Genomic DNA, 13,157 nt, shown 5'->3' on the forward strand with positions numbered 1-13,157 from the left:
TGTCTTTCTAAAATTAAGATGTACTAATTTTAACACTCCTCTGTGCTGTTTATAAAAAAAACAAAAACAAAAGCCATACTTTAAAAAAATAAATGAGATTAATTTCGCATGACTGTTTCTTAGTGAACCCACTCTAGTTTCTATTGGTCACCTTATTATATCATAAATGGTCAAACCAAATGCTAAGTAATCTATTTAACAGTTTTGCCAGGAATTGCTGTTAGGTCTGATGGTCCACAATTTCTGGGATCTACCTTTCCCTCAGGACAATAATTGCTCAGGCATGGTGTAATGGTGCAATATTCATCCATCCCTTCTACTGGCCATGATTCCTCAAAGATTATTGAAAGTAGAATTACACAATCTCAGAGTTGGAAGAAACCTCAAAGATTATTCAAAAAGTTTCACAGCTTCAACAAAAATGCCCTCTACCACAGAATCAAACTTTGTTTGCAGACCTCCTTTGGGAAGAAATCCATTATCTCAGGAGGTAGCCCAATTTCATTTTTCAATAGCTTTAATTATTGGAAACCCTCCTTTTTAAACTAAGCTTTAACTTATTTGTAAAAATTTCTTCTATTCCTTCCATTACTGACATCTGGAACCAAAAGGAATAAATTTAATCCCTTTTCCAATTGTCAACCCTTCAATCATATGAAGAGAGCTATTATATCTCACCCCTAAATTATCTCCAGGCAAACAAGCCTCATTTCCATCCAACTAATCTTCATTATGGCATGATCTGGAGGTTCTTCCCCATTCTAGTTTTCCTTCTTTGGTAATTTTCCAATTTGGAAATGTTCTTGATAAAATATGGCAAACCAAACTGAACACAATACTCAAAAAGTAATTTTATTGTGGAAAAATTTCCCTAGCCTTAAGACATAAAAATCCCCCTTAATGAAGACTGAGATCATGTACATTTAATTGACTGCCATATCAATAAGTCAATCAAAAAGCACTTACTAAGTACCTACTATGAGAGGCACTGTGCTAAGCACTGAGGATACAAAAAGAGGCAAAAAGCAAAGGTACTATCAATGAGCTTACAATTGAATGCAATGAAAAGCAATTTAGCAAGTACACTTCTTTCATTTTTAAATCAGATCTTTAAGAATTTGTCAGTTGATATTGGGACCAGAAACAATGAGATACAGCTGTGGTGCTGACCCTATGGCACATGTGCCATGCACCAGAGCCATTGCCTGCCAGAGATCATCACTAGAAAGGCAAAGGGATTCAGGGTGGAGCTGCTCCCTTCCCCTTCTCCACCATGCCTGAAGATATTTTTTTTTTACATCACCCACCCCTCTGCCCAGCAGTCCAATGGGAGTGCTTTCTCCCTCCCCTGTGTGGAATAAAGGCAGGACGAGGGAAAGGGCATATGCAACACTCAGTCTAGCTGAGGGCAGGGCATAGCATGGATTTTTGAGGGAAGAAAGGGTGGGGCATGGCACCAGTCTCTAATAGGTTCACCATCACTGAGATAAGGGAGTAAGTAGTTTGTATCAGGGGTAAGAGATTTCAACTCATTTAAATGAATCTATTATTCTCTCTTTACTTACCTTAGATTTTCATTATATTTGTTCTATGCTTACAGTGAATATCAACTTCCTCGACATAAAATACAGTAGCAAAATCAAAGTTTGAATTTTAAAAAATGTATTAAGTTCATATCAATTGGAAGAAGCAGTAAACCTATCTTTTTCTTGTTCTCCTCACCCTGAACATAGCTAACAAATTACTTTTCCTTGGACTAGTAATCTCATTCAGGAGTTTTGCCTTCCTAATATCATTATGATGTTACATTATATATTTGACCTTTGTTATATTGCCCTCCTTTCATCATTTAGGATAATAAGATGACAGACCAAGAGCTGAAAGAGATCTTAGAGTCTCTCTGTCCAACTCATTCATTTTAAGGGTGAGGATGGATAAATAGAAGTTATATGATTTCTCACAAAGGTTGAAAGGAATAGGAGTGAAATTCAAATCTAGGTCCTTTGATTCTAAATCCACCACTCTCCATTATATTTATACATTGGAAGTACCTCTTGGCTAATAGTGGCCTCTCCTTTGGTTTGACTGGTTCTTCCCAGAACCTCCATTAAAGGAAACCCAGAACAGCCTCTTCTTCATTGCTCTCCAAATTTTATTTCTGACTCACTCCCATACTTTTTCTACCATGCCCTCATACTAGATACCTTCCCCACCCCCTGCCCTTTTCTTCTTCCTATTGCATGTCCTCTTTCCAAATTAGAAAGAGAGAAGGCCCCTTGAGGGGAAGAAGTGTCTTATTTAATGTTTGAATTACTTAAAGTTTGAATATGCTCAGTTGATAAGTGCTTAATAAATGTTTACTAATATTTGTTGATTGTGTCTGAGCTCATTAGAGAGCTTCCTATACAGTCACATTGGTTTTTTAAATATTTCTCTTATCAATATTCATTAAGATTATTTGAGTTTTTATTTATTATCAAATCATTTTTTGAAACCTGCCCATAATTCTTGAGACTGGCCATAACACCATTTCTCTGGATGCCCATTTTTAAAGTCTAGAAGTATCTTTATATTAACTAAGCTTCCTTATTTGATCATTATGAACTCTGGGATAAATGGCCACTTTCTCATAAGGTTCCTGTCACTTTCACTTTATCAAATTGCTCTTCTTGATTTATTGGGACTGAGTCAGAATAATAGTTCCTTTAGTAATTTCTTTTAGCTTTTTGAGAAATGAAATTGGAAGCAAAGTAAATCAAGAATTTGTTGAGTCTTCAGTGTTTTTAACAGAATGACAATACATTTGGAGAGTTGAAATTCCCAATCATTACTATAACTTACCTGGTAGTGTTCTGATCTAAATCAGAAAGGCAATGACAATCTAAATGTACTACTAGGTAGGTGGCTCAGTGGATAGAGCACTGGACTTGGAATCAGAAAGACTCTTCTTCATAAATTCAAATCTTGACTCAGACACTTAATAGCTGTGTCATTCTGGGCAACTCATTTAACCTTGTTTGCCTCAGTTCCTCATTTGTAAAATGAGGAATAATAATATATGGTTGTTGTGAGGATCAAATGAGATAATAACAGTAAAAGCACTTAACTGACCATTAAGAATAAAGAGAAAAATGCCAAGATAAGAGCTGTAAATTCAGATACTAAAAAAGACAACAATCATGACAGGAAAGATAATAGTGAAAAGAATAGTGGAAATAAAAGAACTGGAATAATACATCTAGTTTTCAAATGCCTATCTGCACCATTAGAGAATGAATGATAAGCATAATGGACTTATTTGTATTTTTTATAACTAAAATTTTAAAATATTTTTATTTTATTTTTTAATAAAATTTCGTTTTATTAATAACTTTGAGTCTTACCACTTCATTGCTAAAAATAATCCTTTTATTTTCCTGCCTAGTGTGCTATTATCAGTAGGGTCATCATTTTTATTCCTACATGAATAAAAAGGTTCCAAAGGGAACACAATGACCAAAATGTTCTGATGTTAGTTCACTATGCTACCCAAGTTCACCAGATCATTAATTATAGAAACCTCCCCAAGAGAAACTACAAAAATGGCCTTTCCATTTAAAATTAAATAATATCGTTAGGTCATTGTTAGAGGTCAGAAACAAAACAAGTTAGATTGTTTAAAGATTAAATTTAACTCTCTCATGATCGTGAAAATGAAATTAATTCTCTTCTGATTGTGAAGATTACCTTAACTACCCTGCCCATTATTAGATTTAATCACCAAAAGTGTAAACATCCCATTTAATTATCAAGTGGGAGTGGTCTGTAACCCATATGTACAACAGTGGGTGATGAAACAGAATCAAACTCACTTCACCCTGGGTAGTCCTAAACAAAGCTTCAACTATGATTTGTCCATGTAAAATGAAGGAAGACACAGGAAGTGACGCAAAAGAAAGTGTCTTTAAAAGGGAGTAACAATTTCCTGTGAGGGAGATTCATGGGAGAATCGTCTGAGATTCATGGAATCTTCACCTGAGATCTTCAGAGAGACTTTGGCTTCTGGAGTACTGAATTCGAGTTGGAGACTGCTGAAGAATCTGCTGACTGACCTGAGACCTTTCCTAGTGAGACTGTCCTTAAATCTCCCCCTTTGGACTGACACAAGGTTAGTGAAAAGAGCTGACTCCTTTCCTGGATGTCTGAAGGGACTAGCCTCAGAAGAGAGGCTCCTTGCATCTCCAGGTCCTCAGATCAAAGCCAAGACCTCTCCATCTAAGGACTAAACTCCCTTGCCTCTTTTTGAGTCAGGGGCTGGAGAAAAATACTTAGTGCTTAGGCTAGATATCTTACTCTATCCTCTCTCATTTTCATACTTTCACTCCTTCTATATTTTGTAAATAAATTGTAAATAAATCACTTTGGAATTTCATAAAATTCCTGGAAACCATATTTTAAATTATCCAGTCCAACCTTTTTATAGAAACCTCTTTTCTACCCCTTACAGTTGACATGTTACTTGGGTTGGGCAACTTATACCATCTGTAAGGAAAAAAACAGTAATTAGAAATTAATTTAGGATCCATGTTGGATAAGTTAGATACTAGATATTGGAAGGTGCTAAGTGTTACATGTAAATGCCTTTTTATATAAGAAGGTGTTCATCCATTGAGTATCCTGATTTCATAATAATGTGTTGTATCAAGTTTTCAGTCTAGCTTTATATCTACACTGGTACCATTGAATTTTCATTTGCAATATATAGCATTTAGACCCTCCATGAGTTTTATGGTGCCATGTCTTTAGCCAAAAGCCAGGAAGTTTGAAGATGATCTTGACACTCTGGCTTATCTATAAGCCCAAAGCAACATGATACACTGGAAAAGAAGAATGAAAGTAAAGTTACAAGACTCACTTTCAAATCCCAGTTCTTCTACTTCCTACTTGTGTGACTGTGGGCAAAACACTTGGCATTTGTATGCTTCACTTTCCTCATTCCTTTCTAAGTTAACTAGAGAGCCTCTAAGGTCCCTTCCAGCTATAATTCTATGGTCCTCTCTGCCACACCTCCTCACAGTAGAACCAGTTGCTAATTTCATCAGACTTATTTCAGTCAATAAACACGAAGTACCTACTGTGTTCCAGGCACTGCATCAAGCGCTGGGGATACAAAAGGAGACGGGACAATCTTTACCCTCAAGGAGGCCATGATCTGATGGATTTGTCAGTGGTAGGAATAATATTTGTCAGTAGTAGGAAATCTGCCACCAGTTTTGGCAAGGTAAGAAGAATCGCACCATATTTTCCATTACAGGCAAACTTACTAAAGAACTGAGCAGTTAAGAAAGGACTTTGTGTGAATTGTTTGCAGCTTAACACCCCCCTTCAATTACTTATGTAGTAATGCAAACACCATCGTTTGCCAATATAGAAACTGGCAATCTGTTACTATCAACAAAGAATGCCAAAACAGCAGTTTGGGGTTTATTTTTTTTTTCTTTGCAACTGGTATTTTTTTAAAAGCACAAGTCACATTAGTAAAGTAAAACTGCTTTTGGGGAAATGAATAGGTAGCCATAGAGTATTCCCAAGAAAAATATGGACATCTAGGTATGTAACTATGAACTCTCAGTTCATTCTTCTTCATCCTGAGAGAACCCTAAGATTGAGATATAAAAGGGAACCTTGAAACCGCCTAGTGCAGACCTTTAACTTTATAGATGACTAAATTCATACTCATAGATAACTTCCACAAGGTCACAGTAGAAGTAGAAATTTTACCAAATTAATCCAAAAATATTCATTCAATTTTCCAATGTGTCCAAATTCTTTTTTCCTGAGTGTAAGTTGGGGGTAGTAAGAGATCCATAGGACTGTAAATTTAGAGCTGGAACAGGCCTTAAGAGACCATTTCAAATCCCTCCTTTTTACTGTTGAGGAAACTGAGGCCCAGAAAAATTATATCACTTGTTGAAGTTAGCATAGGAGGTAAATGTAAGCAGAGGCAAGATTGAAACTAGAACTCCTTCCATTGCACTCCCCATTAGTAGTTTTTCACATTTATTTTAGGTTTTTATAGTTCTATTTGGATCATGACTATTCCAGTGGTTAGGGGGAAAAAAGTTAGATGTGTCCAGTTTGATTAAGTTCATTGTACTATCAATCCTGTGTTAGTTTGAAATTTTAAAAATTGAGAAATATCTTATTTTGCATTCGTTCAAAAGGACTGATGCCTCTCCTCACCTTTGTGATTTTCTTTCTTCCTTTTTTTTTAATAACTCATCCCTTTGTATGACCAAGAATAAGAATTGGAGACATTTTTAATTTACCCCATGGTTTCCTTCTAAACTTTAGCTCTTATCTCAAGAGGTGTATGCATTATTTAACAAGATTGGGAAACAAAGTTCATATACACCATTGGAGATATAAAAAATATTATAAACATGAGTTTTAATGAGAAAACATTATTATTATTACTATTATTATTATTATAGCTAAGAGAACACTCAGTGATAATTTTTTCTTGGCTATTATTAATTTGGTCCGACCTAACTGGCAAATCCCTGTTAATGAAAGAAAATGATATTTAGCAGATAGAACCTATTAAACAGTGCTAGGGTTCCCCAGTGCCATATACTTTTCTCTCCTTCTACCCTGTATGTTCTTTTTCATTATCTCAAGGTCAATTTCAGAATACAAAATAAAATCTGAGAACATTTACTTTATCTAGAACACACAATGATTAAAAAAATACACAGTACCAAATTTGTATCTTGGTGAATCTTCATAGCATGTGCTAGACATTTTGACTCCTTGTAGAAGGAGTTCATGTGACTAAACACAACAGAAGTATATTTTCTGAACTGGTAATTGAGTTCTGGAACTAAGACTGTAAGTTGCAGAGCAGTGATCATTATCCATTGGTAAAGGGAATTTGTTCACTGGGAGTTTTTTATTCCAAAAAAAATCACAGGTATCAATTTTTTTTTAATTCAGTTTTCCTTAAAATTTTTTCATTTCGAAGTGCTGGGGAGCTGGATGTTCTCCTCTTCTTTTGTAAAAGACAGAATGACTAACAGTTTACAGTTTTGTTTTGTTTTTACAAAAGTCTAGAGTGGTATCATTATGTGAAAGGGACAGCAAAAGTGGCATTTTATTAAAACTCCCAATTTAAAGTTACAAATGCATATCCAGGCTTTATTGAGGATCCTCTACAATTTTGGAGCTGCTCAAGCATTGTTTAACTCTCAAATAATATATATATCTCCCTCTACAGTGTAAACCTCAAATTTCCTTAGACTTATAAATGTTGGAAATTTCACCATTGGGATATTTCATACTTGGAAAATTTCTTACTGATAGTCTATTGGAATGGGAACTCCATTGGCATGGGAGGTTCCTTCTCTTCCCTTCTTAAGATTACTTTAGGACAGAAACCCTTTGCTGAACAATAGAAATTCCTGTTCTATGCAGCCTTCGGAGCTGGGGCAAAGAAAAAAGACCAGTCCCTATTACTCACGTGTCCAAAATGGAGAAACAGTCTCAGGGGCCCCCACCTTCAGCTTCCTTCAGAGCAAGCCTTCTCAGAGCCCAGGAACCACACCGACCAAAAAAACAACCACCTCCTCACTCTCCAGACCCTCCTATCTTTAAGGACACCATCCAAGTTGCCTCCCCTCAGTCCTCACCTCTACCAATCACTCTTCATCAATTTCCCTGTCAATGGAGGCTCTCGCTTAACCCAGGACCGCCCAGAGGTTTCTGGCTTTTGCACATGTCTGTTGAAGGTCATATTTTTCAAATGATTAAATCTTTACTCCTTTGCTACAGCCCTTTCTAAATCCTGTTAACTTGAGTATGGTAGAGATTGGAATAATTAAATTTTGATCTAGGCTGCAGCCCTTACTCAATCCTATTAGGACTGAATAGGGTGGAGTATCTCCATTGTATCAATTCTAAAATCAATCAAGACTCAAAGAAATTCCTGTTCTATGCTTAAGCATAGGTCAAAGTCCTTCCCATTGTTCAGCAAAGGGTTTCTGTCCTAAAGTAATCTTAAGAAGGGAAGAGAAAGAACCTCCCATGCCAATGGAGTTCCCATTCCAATAGACTATCAGTAAGAAATTTTCCAAGTATGAAATATCCCAATGGTGAAATTTCCAACATTTATAAGTCTAAGGAAATTTGAGGTTTACAACAGTACAGCTTCATTAACTATAATGTTTACAATAATTTTTGGAACATTATTAAATCTCTGAGGCCAGATTTTTACTTCGATCTTCCTGATTCCCAGAGCAGCATTCTATCTACTATACAACCAAACTTCCATCATAAGAAGCAATTAAGAGTTTATCAGTTTTTCTTAATGAAACCCTTACCTTCTGTTTTAGAATCAACACTTCAACACTGTGTATTGGTTCCAAGGCAGAAGAGTGGTAAGGGCTAGGCAATGGGGGTTGGGGATGGAGTGGGGGTAAGTGACTTGCTCAGGATCACACAGCTAGGAAGTATCTGAGGCCAGATTGGTACCCAGGACCTCCCAACTTTAGGCCTGGCTTTCTATCTATCTACCGAGCCATCCAGTTGCCTCCTATGATCAGTTTTATATGCTGCCAGACAGGCATTTTGCATGCTGTTGGGAAAGGGAGAGGGGAGTAGGATCTCAATCTAAAATGGTAAAAAAGGTTTTATGTTGGCAATTTTCAATTGATCACAATTTTTTTTCTGTTGCTATTCTTATTGGATGATTTTCTGTGTCATTTATTGGAGAGGTGAAGACAAAGCTTTAGTGATGAAGTTCTAGTTGTTTTGGGCTTTCTCAGGCTCAAACTGTAGCTGGTAGGTTGAACAGTAGTAATAACTTGTTGATTGAAATAGTTTTAAGATATCACAACATATGACCAAAGAAAGTTATGGTCTTTATATTTCTGGTAATTTTAAAGAAACAGCTAGACAGGGGACAGCTAGGTGACTCAATGGATTAGGAGCCAGGCCTAGAGATGGGAAGTCCTGGGTTCAAATATAGTATCTGTGGGACCCTGAGCTAGTCATTTCCTATTCATTACCACTCTTTGCCTTGGAACAGTATTGATTCTAGGATGGAAGGTACAGCTTAACAAAAAAAGCAGCTAGATAATCTTTTTGGAAAGAATTATCTAGAGTTCTTAAGCTGTTTTGTGCCATGAGCTCTTTAGCAGGATGGTGATGAGGCCTATGGATCCTTTCTTGGAATAATGCTTTTGAATGCATTAAATAAAACTCATAGGATTGCAAAGAAAATCAATTCTATTGAAATGTAGTTATCAAAAAAAAATTAAGTTTCTGAGCCCCATCTTAAAAACCCCTGGATACTATCTTCCTACCAAGACACAGAACAGACAGCTGGCTTCAGCAGATTTCTTCTAGACTTATTCTATTTTTTTGTATTTCCTCAAAATGTGACTGTTAAATCAGGTTGAAAAGGGACAGTTCCCTGACAAGGCCCTGGTTCATTTGTTCACTTGCACAAGGGGAGGCCCTGTCACTCTGGGCCTCCCTGTTGTCATCCTCTGCTTGTGCAACTCTTAGACAAAGAAACTGTGTCTTGCCATAAACTCCAGGAGAGAAACCCTGTGCTGTGGTTGCTTCAGAGCAGGGGAGCTTGGGAAGATTTCCAGAAGCAAATGGGCAGAGGACAATCCCCAACTCCTCTCCAGTTCTTGGAAGACGCTAGCAGCAGGCAAAAATCCCAATTTGGTGGAACAAAAAAGCAACAGAGAGAGCAGAAGGATGATGCTTTTAAAAGTGACTTGTCTCCAGTTGAAGGTTTGTTTCTAGGGCAAGGATGCTTATTAATTTTGGCATTTAAAGGATCCTAATTTGGCTTTGAAGTTAGCACCTCACTGTGGTGAGTGGGCACAGGATTTATATTTTGGCTGCCACTCTTGTTGGGCAAAGATTTTTTCTTTCTTTTTTCTTTCTCTCTTTCTCTCCCCTTTCCTCCTTCCTTCTCATCTCTTCCTTTTCTTCCTTTCTTCTGTGTCATTTATTCAGAGGTGAAGGCAATGCTTTACTCATAAAAATTCTAGCCGTTTGGGGTTTTCTCAGGTTCACAATGCAGCTAGAAAGATTTAGGTTGGTAAAATATTAGCAATAATTTGCTGACTAAAATAGTTATGAGACATAGACATATGTAACCAAAGAACTTCTTTCCTTCCTTATTATCCCCTTTGTTCTTATATTCCCATCTCTCTCTCTCTCTCTCTCTCTCTCTCTCTCTCTCTCTCTCTCTCTCTCTCTCTCTCTCTCTCTCTCTCTCTCTCTCTTTCTCTCTCTCCATTCCTTCATCATTTCTTCCCTCCCTTTTTCCTTCCTTCTTTCTTTTCACTAGACAACAGGATTAATAACAAAATAATTGCATTGGTTCCATTTCAACAGTTTTATTTACAAAATGAGTTACTTAATTTGCTTCAGAAACTGAAGGAATGGTAAATGAAATCTCCAAACTGCTCAATCCAACCACTGACATAACAAAATAACTTCCCATGATCTAATGGGTTCCCTCTGATATTACAAACCCATGAGGAGGAACATATGAAATATTTTTAAAATCAGTTTTAAAATGTTTTGTTGGGTTCCAAATAAAACTTCAATCCAGATTCTGCTTCTTTTTCCAGATATGTTATAGAATAGTTGTTATTTTGGGAGAATATTTCAGGTCCCAAAGCCAAAAAAAAATTATACCTGATTAAAAATACTTATGGAATTCAATTCTAATTGATATTACTCATAATTATTGTAATTATGAATGAAACTCATCTAAATATACCCTCCTTGAAGGAAGAGATCATTTATTTTTTTTATTTTGAATCCCCAGTGCCTTACAGACATTTAGAGTTTAATAAATGTTTGTTGAAGCTAATTATTTAAGTAATTAAGCACTGACTAAAATATATAATCTAGTATCAGAGTAAAAATCTTTTGTTAAAGAAGACAAAATGCCATTTCCAAATGGAAAAGTAGTCAAAGGATATGAACAAATAGTTTTCAAATGAAGAACTGCAAACAATTGTCATTAATTTGAAAGAAGGTTCCAAATTACAACCAATAAGAGAAGTGGAAATGAAAACAATCCAGAGATTTCATCTCATATTCAGCAACTTGTAAAAACAACAAGTTAATGGGAATAGTTGGTGTTGAAAGAGTTGTGAGGGGGCAGCTGGGTAGCTCCGTGGATTGAGAACCAGGTCTAGAGACAGGAGGTCCTAGTTATGAAAAGACAAGAACACAAAGTCATTGTGGAAGGGGCTAAAGATTGGTGCAATTATTCTGGAAAGAAATTTCATTTATGCAAATAAAGTAACCAAAATATTCATATTCTTTGATTCAGAGATTTTACTACTAAGAATAGGTAGAAGTTATTGATAAGAAAAAAGTCACCTTACATTCCAAAATATTTATAGCAATATTTTTGATAGTGGAAAGAACTGGAAACAAACTAGATAGATGCCCTTTGACTGAGGAATGACCAGATTGAAAAAGTTATTCTTATTCTTAACTAAGAATTGATGAAGATGATGAGTATAGAGAAAAATAAAATTTAGATAAAATGATGCCAAGTGAAGTAAGTAGATCAGGAAAACATTACCCACAATGGCTACAATGGGAATGGAAAAAACAACAACAATTTCACAATATTCAGTTTTGATTCGTTCTCAAAACTGAATGTAGTGAAATTAGTAAGAATAAACAGCCCCCAAAAAAGAGAGAGGAAAAGAAACTTCCCCATCCTCTTTTTTTATAGAAGCCAGGGATAACAGCTATGGATTATTTCATATAATGTCTAAAATTTTTATGAATTAATCAGCTTTGGTGAGTGGTTATTCTCTTATTTTTTAGATTCTTTGTTGTAAGGAATGATTTTTTGGGAAGTGGTAAGAGGAAGGGTAAAGGAGAAATATGGTTACATAAAAATAAGACATATCAATATAACTAATTTTTTAAAAGATATCAGTAAGCTGGACAAGGCAGTACATGCATGCCTAAAATCCTTGCTTCCAGAGAGACTAAGGCTGGTAGATCTCTTGCCCTTGGAATTTCTGGATAGCAGTAGGGTTAACACCAATTGGATGTCCACACTAAATCCAGTACCAATCTGATGAGCTCCCGGAGGCGACTAGAGTTTATTGAGCAGGAAGATGACATGACTGGTTCCAAGAGTTAGGAAAACCACTTTAATTATTATATGGATTAGAGTGGGGAGAGACTCGAGGCAGGTTGACCCACTAGCAGGCTATTGCAATGGTCCAGGGGAAGTCATGAGGGCCTGCACAGTGTCAGAAGAGAAAATGTCAGAGGGTATATTGGAAAGATATTGGAAAGGCAAATTCAACAGATCTTGGCAATAAAATAGAGAGGATAAGAAATAGGGAAGAATCCAGGATGACTCCTCAGCTATGAGTCTAAGGATGATATTGCCCTCGATAGTAATAGGGAAAGTAGGCAAAGGGGCATGACTAAGAAGTATCTAAAACAAGATCTGATCTGAGGTCTTCTTCGCTCCAGGACAGTTGCTCTAACCACTGCACCACCTAGCTCCCTTTTCAATAGCTCTACTTCAGGAGTCTTTCCATGTGACTCATGGCTGAAGCCTCCTCCTATGTGTGCTATCTCATACTATTAGAATCTGACCTCTTTAAGAGAAGAGACTGCTTTGATTTTCTACATGTATATGTAGCATTTTAAAAAGAACTTGACAAATAAGTACTTAATTTTTTTCATTTAATTGGTCATTCATACTATCTGTAAAACCATCCTAGGCAATGGAGATACTATATTCCAATATTCAAACATTCTCTCCAAAGGTATAGATCATAACAGATCTACTCTAGGCCAGGGATGGCTTAGACTAACCTAGTGATTCAGGCTCAAGATTAGAATGCAATGAAGCACTCATACGATATAAGATGAAAGAAAACAATTATAGTTATAAGATTTTAAAAGATACAATTCCTAATTAAATTCAAACAAAACATAAATCCTTCACGGTTCTCCATTCTCCACTGTAATCAGCAGCCCTCCGTCAAGAAGGCGTCTCCCAGAGGCCAATACAAATTCTGTTAAAATTTCTGGAACCTCACATCACCATGGGAGGGGCTTTAATGCCTTGGGATGGGGGAGGGGAAGGGGCAGATCATTCA

The 13,157-nt window shown here is 36.3% G+C and overlaps 1 protein-coding gene across 2 annotated transcripts in view; it reads right to left on the reverse strand.

Moving 5' to 3' along the window:
* Positions 1 to 13,157, reverse strand: part of SLC26A7 (solute carrier family 26 member 7) — a 203,150-nt gene that overhangs the window by 115,605 nt on the left and 74,388 nt on the right. The gene's annotated exons all lie outside the window — the stretch shown is intronic.

The sequence above is a fragment of the Monodelphis domestica genome, chromosome 3 (genome assembly GCF_027887165.1).
Source record: "Monodelphis domestica isolate mMonDom1 chromosome 3, mMonDom1.pri, whole genome shotgun sequence".
NCBI lineage: Eukaryota > Metazoa > Chordata > Mammalia > Didelphimorphia > Didelphidae > Monodelphis > Monodelphis domestica.